This window comes from Pseudophryne corroboree, chromosome 1 (assembly GCF_028390025.1).
Source record: "Pseudophryne corroboree isolate aPseCor3 chromosome 1, aPseCor3.hap2, whole genome shotgun sequence".
In the NCBI taxonomy this organism is placed as follows: domain Eukaryota; kingdom Metazoa; phylum Chordata; class Amphibia; order Anura; family Myobatrachidae; genus Pseudophryne; species Pseudophryne corroboree.
Window position 1 is genome coordinate 979,396,966 of NC_086444.1, and position 15,975 is coordinate 979,412,940.

A 15,975-nucleotide genomic window follows, 5' to 3' on the forward strand; every position below is an offset into this window, starting at 1 on the left:
GGACTCAAGCTGGCAGTGTCTGAACTAACTTCACGTGTGGCAAGTTCGAAGGGTTGGAGAACCTTGTACAAGACAGAAATCATTCTCCACTGCGCTTGAGTCAGGTGCATTCCCCCTCCTTTGCCTATATCGTAGGTGGATGTATAGGCTTTAATTGCCTTTTGCTGCTCCTCCATCCTCTGAAGCATATAGAGCAGGGCTGGCCAAACCAGTCCTCAAGATCTACCAACAGTTCACATTTTCCAGACCACCTAGCTAGTATGCAGGTGTAGTCGTTACCAATTAAGATGTGCTGCATTCATTCCTAACTGACAAGCCTACAGATCTCTAGGATGCTTGGAAAACATGACCTGTTGGTAGATCTCGAGGACTGATTTGGCCAGCTCTGATATAGAGTGTTGAATTCCACCTCGTTACCACCTCTTGCTTCAGTTGATGGCAGGGCAGGTTCAGGAGTGTTTGCTGTCGCTCCAGTCTTCAGCACGCGGTGGCAGAATGTCGAAAGTGGCCCGCAATTTTTCAGGCCACCGACAGCATCTCCTGTACACCCCATTTCATTTTACAATAAATTCTGCACCACCAAATTAATTGTATGTGCAAAACATGGGACGTGCTGGAATTTGCCCAGATGTAATGCACGCACAATATTGGTGGCTTTGTCCGATATCACAAATCACAAAAAAGGGGTTTGGTAGAGTCTGCACAGGATCACTCAATTAAAGTGTTAAATATTACAAAATGATATCATTAAAGCAAAAGCTCTAATATATAAACCAACATTTGGCCAATATACACCACAAAAAATTAGTATTAGGCGCTGGGTTGGTGGTGCTCCCAGAGATAGTTCAGTAAACTAATGCTCAAAAAAGGGGGGAATGGTTCCCGTATAGTACCAAAAGAGAAAAAGAAAGACTATGTCTTTTCTGGGGCACACTTTTGATGAGAATGAAAAGATGAGTTCTATTTAAAATATAACTTTTATTGTCAACCTTCATAAAATATTGACTATAGGGCAAAAGGAAGGGGGGAGAAAACAAGGAAAGGTACTGATAGTCACAATTTATTAAATTAATATGCTATGATCAAAAAATGAATAGATAAAATGTTATCTGAATAAATCGCTGATATAATAATAAAGATAACAATTTGGCTTAATGCTTCTGTGAGCGAAAATATGTATGTCTCCAAAAAATCGTTACTCTAAAATTCTTAAGTATTGGCGTGAAATTTTCTTCCTGGAATTGTAACAATTTGTCTTGTAGTGAAAATATCACCGGAAGAAAAAAAATCATCAAAACAAATAAACAAACAAACAAACAATTGGTTGAACCTGGCTCAACTCTATGATCTGAGTGTAACGGGGATTTATGAACACAAGGGGAAAACAGAAGGAGAAAAATGATTCTAAGTACTGTGTCCTGGGTTTGGATAAAAATACCTGCAGTACCCGGTATTCCCTGGTGGTCTCCCAACCAGGTACTGACCTGGCCCACAGTGCTTGGCTTCCAAGATCAGACGAGGTTGGGCATACTCAGTATGGTCTGACCGCAGGTAGATATATCCCACACCAAATGACACCAGGAACTCTGTATCCTAGATTCTGAGAGAATTTCCCAGGGTTTTCTTGTGGAGGCCCATGGTCCCGTAATGATGTTAGTAAAACTCCCGAATCTGGAAACAAGTTGTGTGAAAAATTCTCTGATTATTCTCCCACACTTGAAGAATAGCGTGAGGTCTGCCGGTTATCAGCTTCAGGAATGAACTGTTTAGGTGCCACCTCTTTTCAAAGGTGAGTCTTAGATCCCTTGTACTGAAGGCTGAAAGTCATATAAGCACCAAGGCAGTCACAGGTTTTAGATGGCAAAAAAAGTGAGATATATATATATTTTTTTGACATCTAAAACCTGTGACTGCCTTGGTGCTTATATGACTTTCAGCCTTCAGTACAAGGGATCTAAGACTCACCTTTGAAAAGAGGTGGCACCTAAACAGTTCATTCCTGAAGCTGATAACCGGCAGACCTCACGCTATTCTTCAAGTGTGGGAGAATAATCAGAGAATTTTTCACACAACTTGTTTCCAGATTCGGGAGTTTTACTAACATCATTACGGGACCATGGGCCTCCACAAGAAAACCCTGGGAAATTCTCTCAGAATCTAGGATACAGAGTTCCTGGTGTCATTTGGTGTGGGATATATCTACCTGCGGTCAGACCATACTGAGTATGCCCAACCTCGTCTGATCTTGGAAGCCAAGCACTGTGGGCCAGGTCAGTACCTGGTTGGGAGACCACCAGGGAATACCGGGTACTGCAGGTATTTTTATCCAAACCCAGGACACAGGACTTAGAATCATTTTTCTCCTTCTGTTTTCCCCTTCTGTTCATAAATCCCCGTTACACTCAGATCATAGAGTTGAGCCAGGTTCAACCAATTGTTTGTTTGTTTATTTGTTTTGATGATTTTTTTCTTCCGGTGATATTTTCACTACAAGACAAATTGTTACAATTCGAGGAGGAAAATTTCACGCCAATACATAAGAATTTTAGAGTACCGTATATACTCGAGTATAAGTCGACCCGAATATAAGCCGAGGCACCTAATTTTCCCCAAAAAAACTGGGAAAACTTATTGACTCGAGTATAAGCCTAGGGTGGGAAATGCAGCTCTAGCCGTACACAGCCCTCATACTGCCAGATATGCCCCCCAGTGCCAGATATACCCCCACAGTGCTAAATATGCCCCCATGGTGCCAGATATTTGCCCTCATAGTGCCAGATATGCCCCCACATTGCCAGATACACATATTCCCCCACGGTGCCAGATATGCTCCCACAGTGCCAGATATGCCCTCATATCCAGATATGCCCCCATAGTGCCACATATGCCCTCATACTGCCAGATAATCCCCCACAGTGCCAGATATGCCCTCATAGTGCCAGATATGCCCCCACAGTGCCAGATAATCCCCCACAGTGCCACATATGCCCTCATAGTACCAGATATGCCCCCACAGTGCCAGATATGCCCCACAGTGCCACATATGCCCTCATACTGCCAGATAATCCCCCATAGTGCCACATATGCCCTCATACTGCCAGATAATCCCCCATAGTGCCACATATGCCCTCATACTGCCAGATAATCCCCCATAGTGCCACATATGCCCTCATAGTGCCAGATCTGCCCCCCACAGTGCTACATATGCCCCCAGATACCGTATGCCCTCAGTGCCAGATATGCCCAGCCCCCAACTACCCCGCGACCCCCCCCCCCCGACACACCCGCGCTCCCACCCATAGCCTGTCTCTACTCACCATCAATGACGGGGCACGGGAGTGCAGGCAGCGGCAGGCGGTGCGGGCAGCGGTGGCCGGCCTTGGAACAGAACGCAGCGGCTGAGGAGGCGGGCGGCGCGGCGGTGCTTCAGCGAGCATGGAGAAGGAGAAGAATGGCTGCAGCAGCGTCACTGGTTGATGCACCAATTACAGTGCGCTGCTGCGGCTCCCGAGCCCCCCTCCCTCCCTCCTCCTCCTACTTCCCTCATGGCTGCTCCCTGCGCTCTGCTCCTGCACAGGACTCCGGGAGCATCACTCGAGTATAAGCCGAGGGGGAGCTTTTTCAGCACAAAAAATGTGCTGAAAAACTCGGCTTATACTCGAGTATATACGGTAACAATTTTTTGGAGACATACATATTTTCGCTCACAGAAGCATTAAGCCAAATTGTTATCTTTATTATTATATCAGCGATTTATTCAGATAACATTTTATCTATTCATTTTTTGATCATAGCATATTAATTTAATAAATTGTGACTATCAGTACCTTTCCTTGTTTTCTCCCCCCTTCCTTTTGCCCTATAGTCAATATTTTATGAAGGTTGACAATAAAAGTTATATTTTAAATAGAACTCATCTTTTCATTCTCATCAAAAGTGTGCCCCAGAAAAGACATAGTCTTTCTTTTTCTCTTTTGGCTCCGGTACTATACGGGAACCATTCCCCCCTTTTTTGAGCGATATCACAAATCCCCAGGAGAGTCTGATTGGGGTAAGCCATTCTGCGATGATGTCCCTCAGTTTCCGTAAGAGGTTTTCAGCTGTGTGCCTCTTACGGAAAGCTGTGATACATAGCGTAGCCTGCCTAGGAACGAGTTGGCGTTTGCGAGATGCTGCTACTGTTGCCGCTGCGGGAGGCCATACATCTACCCAGTGGGCTGTCACAGTCATATAGTCCTTAGTCTGCCCTGTTTAACTTGTCCACATGTCCGTGGTTAAGTGGACACTGGATACAACCGCATTTTGTAGGACACTGGTGATTCTTTTTCTGACGTCTTTGTACATTCTTGGTATTGCCTGCCTAGTGAAGTGGAACCTAGATGGGATTTGGTATCGGGGAAACAATACCTCCATCAATTGTCTAAATCCCACTGCACTAATGGCGGATACCGGACGCACGTCTAACACCAACAGAAGTGTCAAGGCCTCAGTTATCTGCTTTGTAACAGGATGACTGCTGTCATATTTCATCTTCCTTACAAAGGACTGTTGGACAGTCAATTGCTTACTGGAAGTAGTACAAGTGGTCTTCCGACTTCCCCTCTGGGATGACGATCGACTCCCAGCAGCAACAACAGCAACGTCAGCAACAGCAGGCGTACCACTCAAGGATCTTCCGGAGGAATCCCGGTTAGGAGAGGACTCCTCAGTCTTGACAGAGACATGGCCTGCAGGACTACTGATGTTTTTGGCTGAGGAGGAAGTTGACATTGAGTGAGTTGGTGGAGTGGCTTGCAGGAGCTTGGGTACAGGAGGAAGAAGGGATTTAGGTGTCATTGGACTGCTTACGCTCTTATCCAAAGTTTCACAACTTGACACTGACTTATGATGAATGCGCTGCAGGTGACGTATAAGGGAGGATATTCCTAGATTGTTAACATCCTTACCCCTACTTATTACAGATTGACAGAGGTAACACACGGCTTGACACCTGTTGTCCGGATTTGTGGAGAAATAATTCCACACCGAAGAGGTGGCTTTTTTGGTAGTTTGCCTAGGCATCACAATGGGCTTCTTCATCCCACAGACAACAGGTGTCTCCCCCGGTGCCTGACTTAAACAAACCACATCACCGTCAGAATCCTCATCGTCAGCTTCCTCCTCAGCGCCAGCAAAACCCATATGCTCGTCCTGTTGTACTTCAACAGTGACATCTTCAATTTCAATATCAGGAACTGGACTGTGGGTGCTCCTTCGAGCACTTGCAGGGGGCATGCAAATGGTGGAAGGAGCCACCTCTTCCCGTCCAGTGTTGGGAAGGTCAAGCATCGCAACAGCCGACACACTTGGACTCTCCTTGGTGATTTGTGATACCATCTCAGAACGCACAGTTCTTTTTTGTGCTTTTTCCAGCTTAACTCTTTTAATTTTTCTAGCGGGAGGATGAGGGCTTCCATCGTCATGTGAAGCTGAACCATTAGTCATGAACATAGGCCAGGGCCTCAGCCGTTCCTTGCCACTCCGTTTCGTAAATGGCATATTGGCAAGTTTACGTTTCTCCTCAGGCCATTTTAATTTCTTTTTTTGGGTCTTTTTACTGAACTTTGACTTTTTGGATTTTACATGCCCTCTGCTATCACATTGGGCATCGCCTTGGCAGACGACGATGGCATTTCATCGTCTATGTCATGGCTAGTGGCAGCAGCTTCAGCATTAGGAGGAAGTGGTTCTTGATCTTTCCCTATTTTATCCTCAAAATTTTTGTTCTCCATTATTTTTCTGTAGTTATATAACACAATGGGCCTAATTATGAGTTGATAGCAGCAGCAATTTTGTTAGCAATTGGGCAAAACCAGGGAGGTCATTCCGAGTTGGTCGCTAAGTTTTTCGTTCGCACAACATATTCGCAAAGTTGCGTTAATGTAGTAAATTTGCGAACATCCGCCCCCAACGTATTTTTGCACATTCGTACGCAGTATTACACAAAGTGGGCGTACGCCAAATGACATCGCAGTAATGCGAAACCATCGCAGCAATGCGAAACCATCGCATTAACACATACTTCATCGTAAAAATACTAAGTTGTAGTAGATTTACACATTTTTCCTTAAAAGTGCACACTTTAAAGGAAAAACGCACCACAATGGTTTTTTTCCCTATTAACTGGAATAACACCTTTCAATTAAAAGTCCACAAGCCCTCCTCAATTACGAATCCAATTAGTGAAATGATTTGTAATGTTCATGATCAATTAAGTATTTTTCAAATACCTGAAAAGCACTTTGTAGCCATAATTGGACATCAACATTTAATATTTTTAACTATAAATATAGATGTTTGAAATGTGCCTGGTCTAATGTTTTATGTTTATTTTGGGTGTAGAGTTTTAGTATGTGAATGAAGGTGTTTGCATGTTTATTTAGACAATACCAACATATGTTTTTTTAATGTTTTAAACAAACTTACGTTAGATGTATGAAATGTTTAAGGTAATAAATGTCTGATAGGCAATCTGCTGTTCCTTTATTGCATTAATAAATAATAAACACCCGCTTAACTTGAAATATATATTTTTTTATTTATTTGTCATATTTTTTATAATAATAAAAATAGAAAATGTAAAATGAATTTTAACAGTAATTAAGCAAATTTTTGTAGCTGGTCAACATGATCCAGCAAGGCAAGAAGATTTTGGCGCATGTTGGCCAGAATTCCCGCAAAAGTTGTGGGATCTCCAACGGCAACATCTGAAATTAAGAGGTAACATAAACATTAATAACTTACTCACATTACTTATTATACAAGCAAGGCACAAAGCATACTTTAATGCAGGCATGTCCAAACTGCATCCCTCCAGCTGTTGTGAAACTACATATACCAGCATGCCTTGACACAGTTTTGTGGTCAGGGAATGCAAAAGCTGTGTCAGGGCATGCTGGGATGTGTAGTTTCTCAACAGTTGGAGGGCCGCAGTTTGGACAGGCCTGCTTTAATGGCAAAGTTACTACATCATGGCTGTTTTATGGTACAATCATTAGCAGAACAACACACAAGCCTGCTCAGCCTTTTTTTTTAATTTAAAAGTGTACCAGACCATGGGGTACATTTACTACTATGTGAGTTCTATTTAAGATGGAACGTTGCCCATAGCAAACAAGCAAAAATAAGAATATTATCTTGTAGAAGTGGTTCCAAAATTTTATAGTATAATCTTATTGGTTGCTATGGGCGACAGCCCATGTTAAAGATAACTACCATCTTCGTCAATGTTACACCATGTTGGCATTCATTCACATCTGGAGTGACATTTTTTTTTTTTTAGGGGGTTGGTCCTGCATCATCACACTGCATATCAACATCTTCAGAAGGACAACATATCCTAGCATGACCACACTCCCTGAAAGCTGCCCTTACTAAATAAGGTCAAACAGGTTTGACTTTATCCAATAATCATTTTGTGAGTGTATCTTTCACACCACAAATCATTGTGTCGTTAGGCTGCCTAACAAAGTGAAGCATGTGATTTGTAAGTGCAAATATTAAGAATACACAGGCACAAGTGTAAAACACCAACAACATACTAAACTCCACTCAGGTCTAACTGTTTACCAGAAAACCTAACCCATATAAACCCTGTTGTCCTGGCAACCCTGTCGACCTAATGAGTGTCGACCTAGAGTGGACACAAAAAACATTGCACACATAAACACTGTACATATAATGACACTCACAAAAATGTAAATGCAACATGTAGACCATGAAGAATAACTCAAATATTTTTCCTTGGTACAAGAATTCCAACAGTACAACACTGCATGTTTTGTCATTGTAAGTGTAAGTAGGTAATCATTTTTTTTAAAATGTTAAAACACTTACTTTCCTCTGCAACATGATGACTCCCAGAAATGTCTTCAGGGGCTTCTTCTGCCCATTCACTGGGTGGGGAAGGCGGCTGGATGGGGGAAGGCGGCTGGATGGGGGAAGGAGGAGGGATTGGGGAAGGAGGAGGGATGGGGGAAGGAGGCTGGATGGGGGAATGAGGAGGGATTGGGGATGTTATTTCAGAGGGTGGGTCTGATTGAGAGGGCGAGGGGGGCGGAGAGAATGTTAGGCCAATAGAGGGTGAGGGGGGCTGAGAAGGTGATTTGGAAGTAGAAGGAGAAGGGGTATGGGAAGGAGGAGAAGGGGTCACAGAAAGAGAAGGAGAGGTGGGCTGAGAAGGGGAGTGGAAAGTGGAGTGGGCCTGGGAAGCTGAGGGTGACTGGGAAGCTGAGGGGGATTGGGAAGCTGAGGGGGACTGGGAAGCAGAGGGGGATTGGGAAGCTGAGGGGGACTGGGAAGCTGAGGGGGATTGGGAAGGGGAGGGGGAGTGAGAAGGGGAGGGGGACTGGGAAGTGGAGGGGGAGTGAGAAGGGGAAGGGGGCTGAGATGGTGCCTCATGTGTTGCTTGCCGTTGTGGTCGTCCTATAATGATATTTGTGTTAAAATTTAATTTGCATGTTAAATTACATACTAAACAATTTTAAATTTCACTGTTCTGTTCCATGTAAAAGACACAGTGTTTTTTTTTTAACAAAAAAAAACATTTTCAAAACCTCTTCATGTTGCCCACAGCAAACTAAACGAGTCCAAACAATTATTTGGACGCTCATTCCTTAATCTATTCCATTGAGTCATATTGATTGGTCTAGGCAACATCACCAGATCACTATTCAAGCCACCTTATTATATAGACAGCACTGATCAAGTTTTTGGGTACAGTTTCCTGCCTGGTTTTTTTTTCTGGAAAACATGCACTTGTTTGGTGACATTTTGCTACAGTCAGTACTGTTTGCCCTAACCACACACACTGTCCTATTGTAAAAAAATGTTCACTCAGTGTTGCAATTAGCCTAACACTTAGTGTAAATTTGCACAATTTATGCTAATAATCTTATGTAATGTAACTTACTGCGTGCATGCATTGCGCGGATTTGCTGCCGGATCTCCGCCAACAGCTCTGGAGTCCTCCTGCGGAGATCACTCCATCTCCTCTCCAACTGTATTATTGTCCGCCTGCTGCGGACGCGAGAACGCAGCAGGCGGCGGACCTCCGCGTAGGCCTCGCGCTTAACCCGATTTGGGATGAAGCGCCCAACGCGGCCTACGCGGCGGTCCATCACCGCAACCAGGACGCGGAGCTCCCGCCTGGTGAAAGGTGCCGCACGCATCATGGCAATGGCGTTTTCCTTATTTGGGCATATATTTATAGTGTCTGCTAGCATGTGATTGGTCCAAAATATATGCTGTAATTTCTAATAACTTTATTGATCTTTGCAATGCTGGGAAGAGCAGAGTGTTAATTAGCACGAGCGGAAATACGCATTCGCAGAAGGAATTTTTAAAAAATTAAAACATAAAACAAAACAAACAGACACAGACACACACAGTTTTGGGTAAATTTAGATACATATCTGTGTACTCACCACAGTTTGTGTGATCATTCAGCTGGACAGTCACAAAGTGGACAACATTAAGTTTCATTTGTTTGTGTGTTTGTTGAAATAAACAGGATTTTAGGATAGAAAACAAATAAGGACACTATTTAGCAACATCACAGTATTGTTTTTGAAAATAACACATGCTCTCTTTTTTTGAAAACACCCAATTGATTATATATATGGTACACTTACTGTTCGTGTTGTTCCCCCGCTACCTGAAGGTGATTCATGGTGGGGCATTAGAGTCAGAGATATTACTGTTCAAGATATATCCCACTGCATAATCCATTAGTGTTTGTGTGATGCATCCAATTTAGGATTCTATCAAACACATGAATATATTCTTAATGTGTGTTATGCAGAATTCCGTGCTCTTCTAAAAAACACTCAATTGATGATATATGTGGCATAAATTCTTTTGTGCTGTTTCCCCGCTGCTTGAAGGTTAATTATGGTGGGGCATTGGAGCTGGAATATCACTAATTTGATATACCTTACTGCATAATCCTGAGTATATGTGGGATACATCTATTTTGAGGTCTTGGAGTCCAAATTTGGAGGCCTCCTTTACTGCTTAATCTAGAAGTAGACGTTATAGACATTCTTAATTATCTGTGCAGAATAGGTGTGTTTTTCTACTTGTATTTGCGACCACCTCTACCGTAAATATCTAGATGGGTATCTGATTTTTGTGTCTTTGTTTATATCCTTGAGAAATAACTCCTTATTCTTTTTCATCAGCTACTTAGACACCTGTGGTCTACACAATATCACAAATTGGCTCTTACCTGTGCCCAATTAAGGACACAGTGTGACAAGGGTAAGCATAAGGTCTGCGGTCATACCCCACTGGAGATGCCCAATCTCATCTGATCTTGGAAGCCAAGCAGTGGAGGGCCGGTTCAAGTACTTGGCTGGGAGACCACCAAGGAACACCCTGGTACTGCAAGTATTTGCTACCCTTTCTGTCACTGGAATAGAGCATTGATTCACTTATCGGTCATGACCTATGATTTAACTACCTGCTAGGATTCAATTCCCAGTTGGGATATACAGCAGTCTTCAAATGATGGTCATATATATATATATTGAATAAACATATTTTTGACCACAGGTTGTCCCATAGCTGGTGTTTTTTATTTCACAAAATCACAAAGCTACCCATCTCGGCTTACATTAGGTATTTGTACCTTATTAATTACAAATATTTTCTTCATATTTTCGCAATGTCACTATTTAAACAGATATTGGCGCTTATTGAACTCCTCAGTAATTAATTTTTTTAACGAAAATCATTAAAGTATTGAATTTTAGTTAGTTATTGTGGCAATCAGCCATACATTATTATCTGTATAAGAGTGCTTCCCAAAAAGAGTCTCCTTTCTTCTCTTGTTTCTGTGTTTACAATATATTTTTGACTCGTGGGAGCACCGCTGATGGGCAGTCTTTTTGACACATAAAAATAAGGAGTGTATTACCTTAAGTGTCTGCTTCCCTGAATGAGGATTTATACCTTGAATTCTATTATCAGCTAATTACAGATAGTTTATCATTTCACACATACACTTACTACACCAGTGCGGTTTCCAATCCTTTTGTTTTTCAAATACCTGAAAATAACACATTGTAAGCTTAACGTGTTAACGGATTTAGTGGCAAATAAATATTACATATTCCAACGCCAAAAAATAATTACACAATGGCCTTACAATAGCAAACAAAATGACAAAATTATTCAAAAAACAAAAGCATACTGTGGTTTTATTTTGATTAAAAAAGAGAATCTTAAAACACTATACCTGAAATATTCCGCAACAATGCTTGCCCTGACTTGGCTCCCCCTCCGTGTAACACTCCCCCCACCGAAGTGTCGGACAACCCCTGGCTCCTCATCAGGCAATTCCTCTGTCTGAGGAAGCTCTACGCTACTCCTTACCGCGTTGTTGTGTAGTATAGCGCACAGGACCACTAGTTTACTTGCCATCTCCGGCGAATACATGATGTCGCCACCAGTGCGGTGGAGCACACGAAACCGCCCTTTAAGGACCCCAATTGTGCGCTCCACCAGCTGCCTAGTGGCAGTAAGCGCGGAGTTAAATGCCGTCTGTGGTCCTGGCCTAGGATTACGGTAAGGAGTCATGAGCCAGGGGGTGCAAGGATATCCACGGTCTCCTGTTTGATGAGAATAACAAATTAGAAAGAGTATATTTTTTTTAAATTAGTAATTTCAGGCCAAAAATAGTGGCCCAACTCACCCAATAACCACATGTCTTCTCGTTGCCTTGATCTTAATCTGTGCCATATCCCTGATTGTCTAATGACATACGCATCATGGGAGTTTCCGGGAAACTTTGCATTCAGGGAAAGGATCTGGAGGGATGGCCCACAAACAACCATTACATTCAGAGAATGAAACAGTTTCCTGTTTCTAAAAATTTCTTCATTATGTCTTGGTGGCTGAATAGCTACATGTGTGCCATCCACAACCCCAATAACATGTGGGAAGCGACTACCACCTTCCTCAAATTGCCGCTTCACCACATCTAGGGCACCAACATCCAAAGGCATAGCAATAAATTGCTTCACACGCTTTAGGAAAGCACGGCAGACACGCCGCAGGACCTTACTGAACTGGCCCTGCGACATGCCAGCCAGGTCTCCAACCACATGCTGATAAGAGCCTGTAGCCAAAAAATGTAACACAGCAAGGAATTGTGTCAATGGTGGTATTGCTGTAGGATACCGAATTGAAGACTCCAGATCACTCTCTATTATGGAGAGAGTGTCTAGGATTAGATGTGGTGGCAGCCTGTATCTACGCACAACAACATCATCTGGCATCCCAAAAAGTAGGACACGGGGTTGGAAAATTGGTGGCCTAGCACGCCTCCGTTGCCTTGGTTGATGAGGAGCCGGTTGTGGGGCTGGCGGTTGGGGTGGGAGTGCTGCCGTGGGTTGGGGAGGTAGGGCTTCTGCTGCGATAAACACTGCCATCACACACTTTAAAAAAATATAACAGATATGTTGAATAAGACAAAAGCAAACCTCAAAAAATATACAACAAAACATTTTGTAAAAAAGGGAGTGTCAACTTACTGCAGGAGCATAAGACATATTTTCTGTGTTCAATTCCAGATCAAAATGAAAATGTTAACAAAAAGGGTATAAAAAATCTAAAAGTTAGAAAGCTACATATTTTAAAAACATTTTAATATAAATTTCAAAAAACAATATACTCAGAGCATCAAACACATCACAAACACCTTCAAACAAATAAAGCAAAGTAGGCAAAAAAAACATTATAACACAACAACCAAAGTTATCCCTTTAGTAGCTAGTACAGGCAAGAACAGCACTACTTTGCCAAACAATCCTTGAAATATATTTAACATTTCTTATCAAGATGGCAGACAAACATAAGCAAAACACTTTGAACAAACACAAACAGGCACCAACACAGGCCAAGGGCACTTACCTGTTCCAAAGAAAACAACAGTCAAATTTGTGTTCTAAATCACACTCTTTGTAAACAAAAATAAAGGGGTTACTTCACCCAGATAAATACACCTACAAGAGAACAAAAATGACATTAAAGACAACATAGAGACCATTAACACAAACAGGCACCAACACAGGCCAAGGGCACTTACCTGCTCCAAAGAAAACAACAGTCAAATTTGTGTTCTAAATCACACTCTTTGTAAACAAAAATAAAGGGGTTACTTCACCCAGATAAATACACCTACAAGAGAACAAAAATGACATTAAAGACAACATACTAACATTAGTCCACACAACAGCAACACTGAAGCACAGGTTTAGTTTAAAAAATGGAGAAACCAAATATATATGTGTAAAAAATATTTACAAATAATCTTCAAAAATATAATTTGTAAAAAACATTAGGAACCAGACGAATGCACGAATACTCACAAACGGATTTTCGCAAAAATACTGCTATACCGTCTATATTCTAAACGCGAACAAACGGACAAATGTATGCTTGACAATTACTCACTCTGAAAAGCACAATAGCACCTTAACGCGCAGCACAACAAACTCCAAAATGACAAATAAACTCCAAACTACCAACACTCACAGCGTGCAAAGTAGGCCCTTAAATAAGCAGTGCAATCATTACCAAGATTAACACTGTACACCTGTGTGAATGAACGCCCCGCCCGTAGGTATAAATAAGCACACACCTCGGCGTACACACGTCATCGCAAACATGGCTTCTCGTGAGGAAATAGCAGCAGAGATTGCCAGCATTGCAGAGCAGCAGATGGCATTGGCGAAAAAACGCCTAGAGTGCCAGAAAAGGATGATGGAATACGCCTCTGCGGATTGTGAAGAGGCAGGACCTAGTACTCTGCAGATGTCTGCTTCTGAGCCCCAACAATTGAGTGGGGATACCCTGCCACACACACATACTGGACAAACTGAGGAGGAATCAGCATTAGCCACACAAACACAACAGACAGAAGCTGCTAGTGAGGAGGAAGATGGTGAGGAGCAGCAGGAAGAAACCTCACAGGCTACCTCCAGACGTAAGAAAAGACAGCCAGCATTCACTAAGAGGGAGTTGCGTGTCTTGGTCACGCAAGCCATGTCCAAAGTACATAGAGGCCCCAAAAACATGGGTGCTGCTACAAAAGATCGCATCTGGAGGGACATCACACATTCTGTGAATGAAGTTGGCTCTGTCGTCAGAACCTCGCAGGAAGTTAGACGACGGTAAGTGCATCTTGCCAGCCCTTTTTCGGTGCTAAGTTGTCTTAAAAATGTAGTGACATGTGATGTTATGTATAGCAAACAGAAGCAGAACATGTGTCCTAGATATTTACATACACAAATAATAATACTCTACTTTGCCCCTCTTTCACAATACATATGTAGGTGGGCCGACTTCAAATCCCGCCTGAAGGCAAAGAGGTCTGCGGAGTGGAATGCCTCAAGGGCTACAGGGGGAGGACCATCTGTCGCTGTGGAGTTTACAGACTTGGAGGAGATGGCGATGGCCTGTGTCAGTTATGAGGAGGGCCAAGGGGTGTCTAATATGGACACGGACCTGCCTGAGATCCTGACGGGACATGACTTGCCAGGTAAGTTTACAGATGTATTTGTCTGCAATTTAAACAGTATTTATAAACTTAAATCTAATTTTTTATTGTACTCTTTTCCCACACATTCTTCTATTTGCTTGCCACTAAACACAGCACAGGGGGATGATCAGTTTGAGTCACAGGAGGGTTATGTGGCTGAGGCTGAGGTGGAGGGACCTAGTGGGTCTGGCAGTGTGGGGACACAAATCCCACCTCTGCAGGTTCCTACTGGCCCCCCCACCCAACCCTCTGCTATCCCGGAGATCCTGCTTGAAATCGCTAGGTATGGTGAGAGCCTAAATGCGTTTCAAGACGGGATCCTCCGGGAGGTAAGCCAGATAGCTGTCCGGCTCACTGAGCACCGAACCAGTGTTGAGCAAGGTGTTGCTCAACTCTGCCAAGGTCTGGCAGAGATCAGGCAGGGCCAAGAACAACTTGCCTCCTCATTCCAAACCCTTGCAAATAACATCTTGCAAGGGCTCCAGGCCATCGCTGTCTCCCTTGCCCACAGTGGCAGAGAGCCACCCACATCGGCTCCCTCCCCTGCCCCTGCCCAGGAAGAACAGGCCACTGGGCAGGCCCAACGAAGGTCGCTCCGCAGACCAAGTCAAGAAGAACAGCCTCAGGCGGGGAGAAAAAAAAGAAAGTGATGTCTCTCCAGATGGCCAGCACCCATGTTTTTGATGTTGCCTCTATGTTATTTTGGAGTTGGCTTGTGTGGCCAGAATGGATAACTCCCTCTTAGTGAAATGTATTATTTATGTTTGGAGGTATTGTAGCCTGTGAGTTTTTGGGTATAAACACCTGAGCCATCTTCCTCTTACTAGTGTGCTATGTATTGTTGTGTTTGTGTGGTGGATCCTAATTCTTTCTCAGTTGTGTCAAAATGTTTGTGTGGCAGGGTGTGTAATATGTATTATTTATGATTACAAATTATAATTTAGTCAGAAGCTGATTTTTGCAGAGTACTAAGTTCTGCTCTATCATTTGTGTCAGTGCCATATGCTTGCTGCTTGGTCCATCTCTGCCTGTGAGACTCACGTGTATCCATGTTTTCATGTTGTTAAATCTTACTACATTAATAAAAAAAAAAAAAATTATAATTGTGCTATTTCTTCAAGGTAATGCATCAGGTAAATGTTAGTTCCAGAAAAATTAGGTCAGCATATAGACACTTGTGGACCAATCTGCAATTTCGCCAACAAAATTGCATCATCCAACAAATACAGGTATGCTTTGCACCACACTTTAATGTCCATATTAAGTAAACTGACACAACACTTTTTAGATTTATGTATTGATCAACAGGACATCATTTAAAACATTGTCAAATATTATAAACCCAAAATAATGTTACATTTCTGACAAAATGAAAGAGTATGCTGCATTAT

General features: G+C 42.7%; 1 long non-coding RNA gene and 3 pseudogenes across 1 annotated transcript; 2 read left to right on the forward strand and 2 right to left on the reverse strand.

Moving 5' to 3' along the window:
• Positions 1-1,435: 1,435 nt before the first annotated feature.
• On the reverse strand, positions 1,436-1,553 carry LOC134945549 (5S ribosomal RNA; annotated as a pseudogene).
• A 648-nt stretch (positions 1,554-2,201) lies between these two features.
• On the forward strand, positions 2,202-2,319 carry LOC134945556 (5S ribosomal RNA; annotated as a pseudogene).
• A 5,729-nt stretch (positions 2,320-8,048) lies between these two features.
• Positions 8,049-11,549, reverse strand: LOC134980436 (uncharacterized). The gene is made up of 3 exons (XR_010190400.1): positions 11,279-11,549; positions 9,465-9,486; positions 8,049-8,463 (listed from the first exon to the last, which is right to left on the reverse strand). It is a non-coding gene; the product is annotated as an uncharacterized LOC134980436 (long non-coding RNA).
• LOC134947287 (5S ribosomal RNA) lies at positions 10,311-10,431 on the forward strand (annotated as a pseudogene).
• Positions 11,550-15,975: the final 4,426 nt, after the last annotated feature.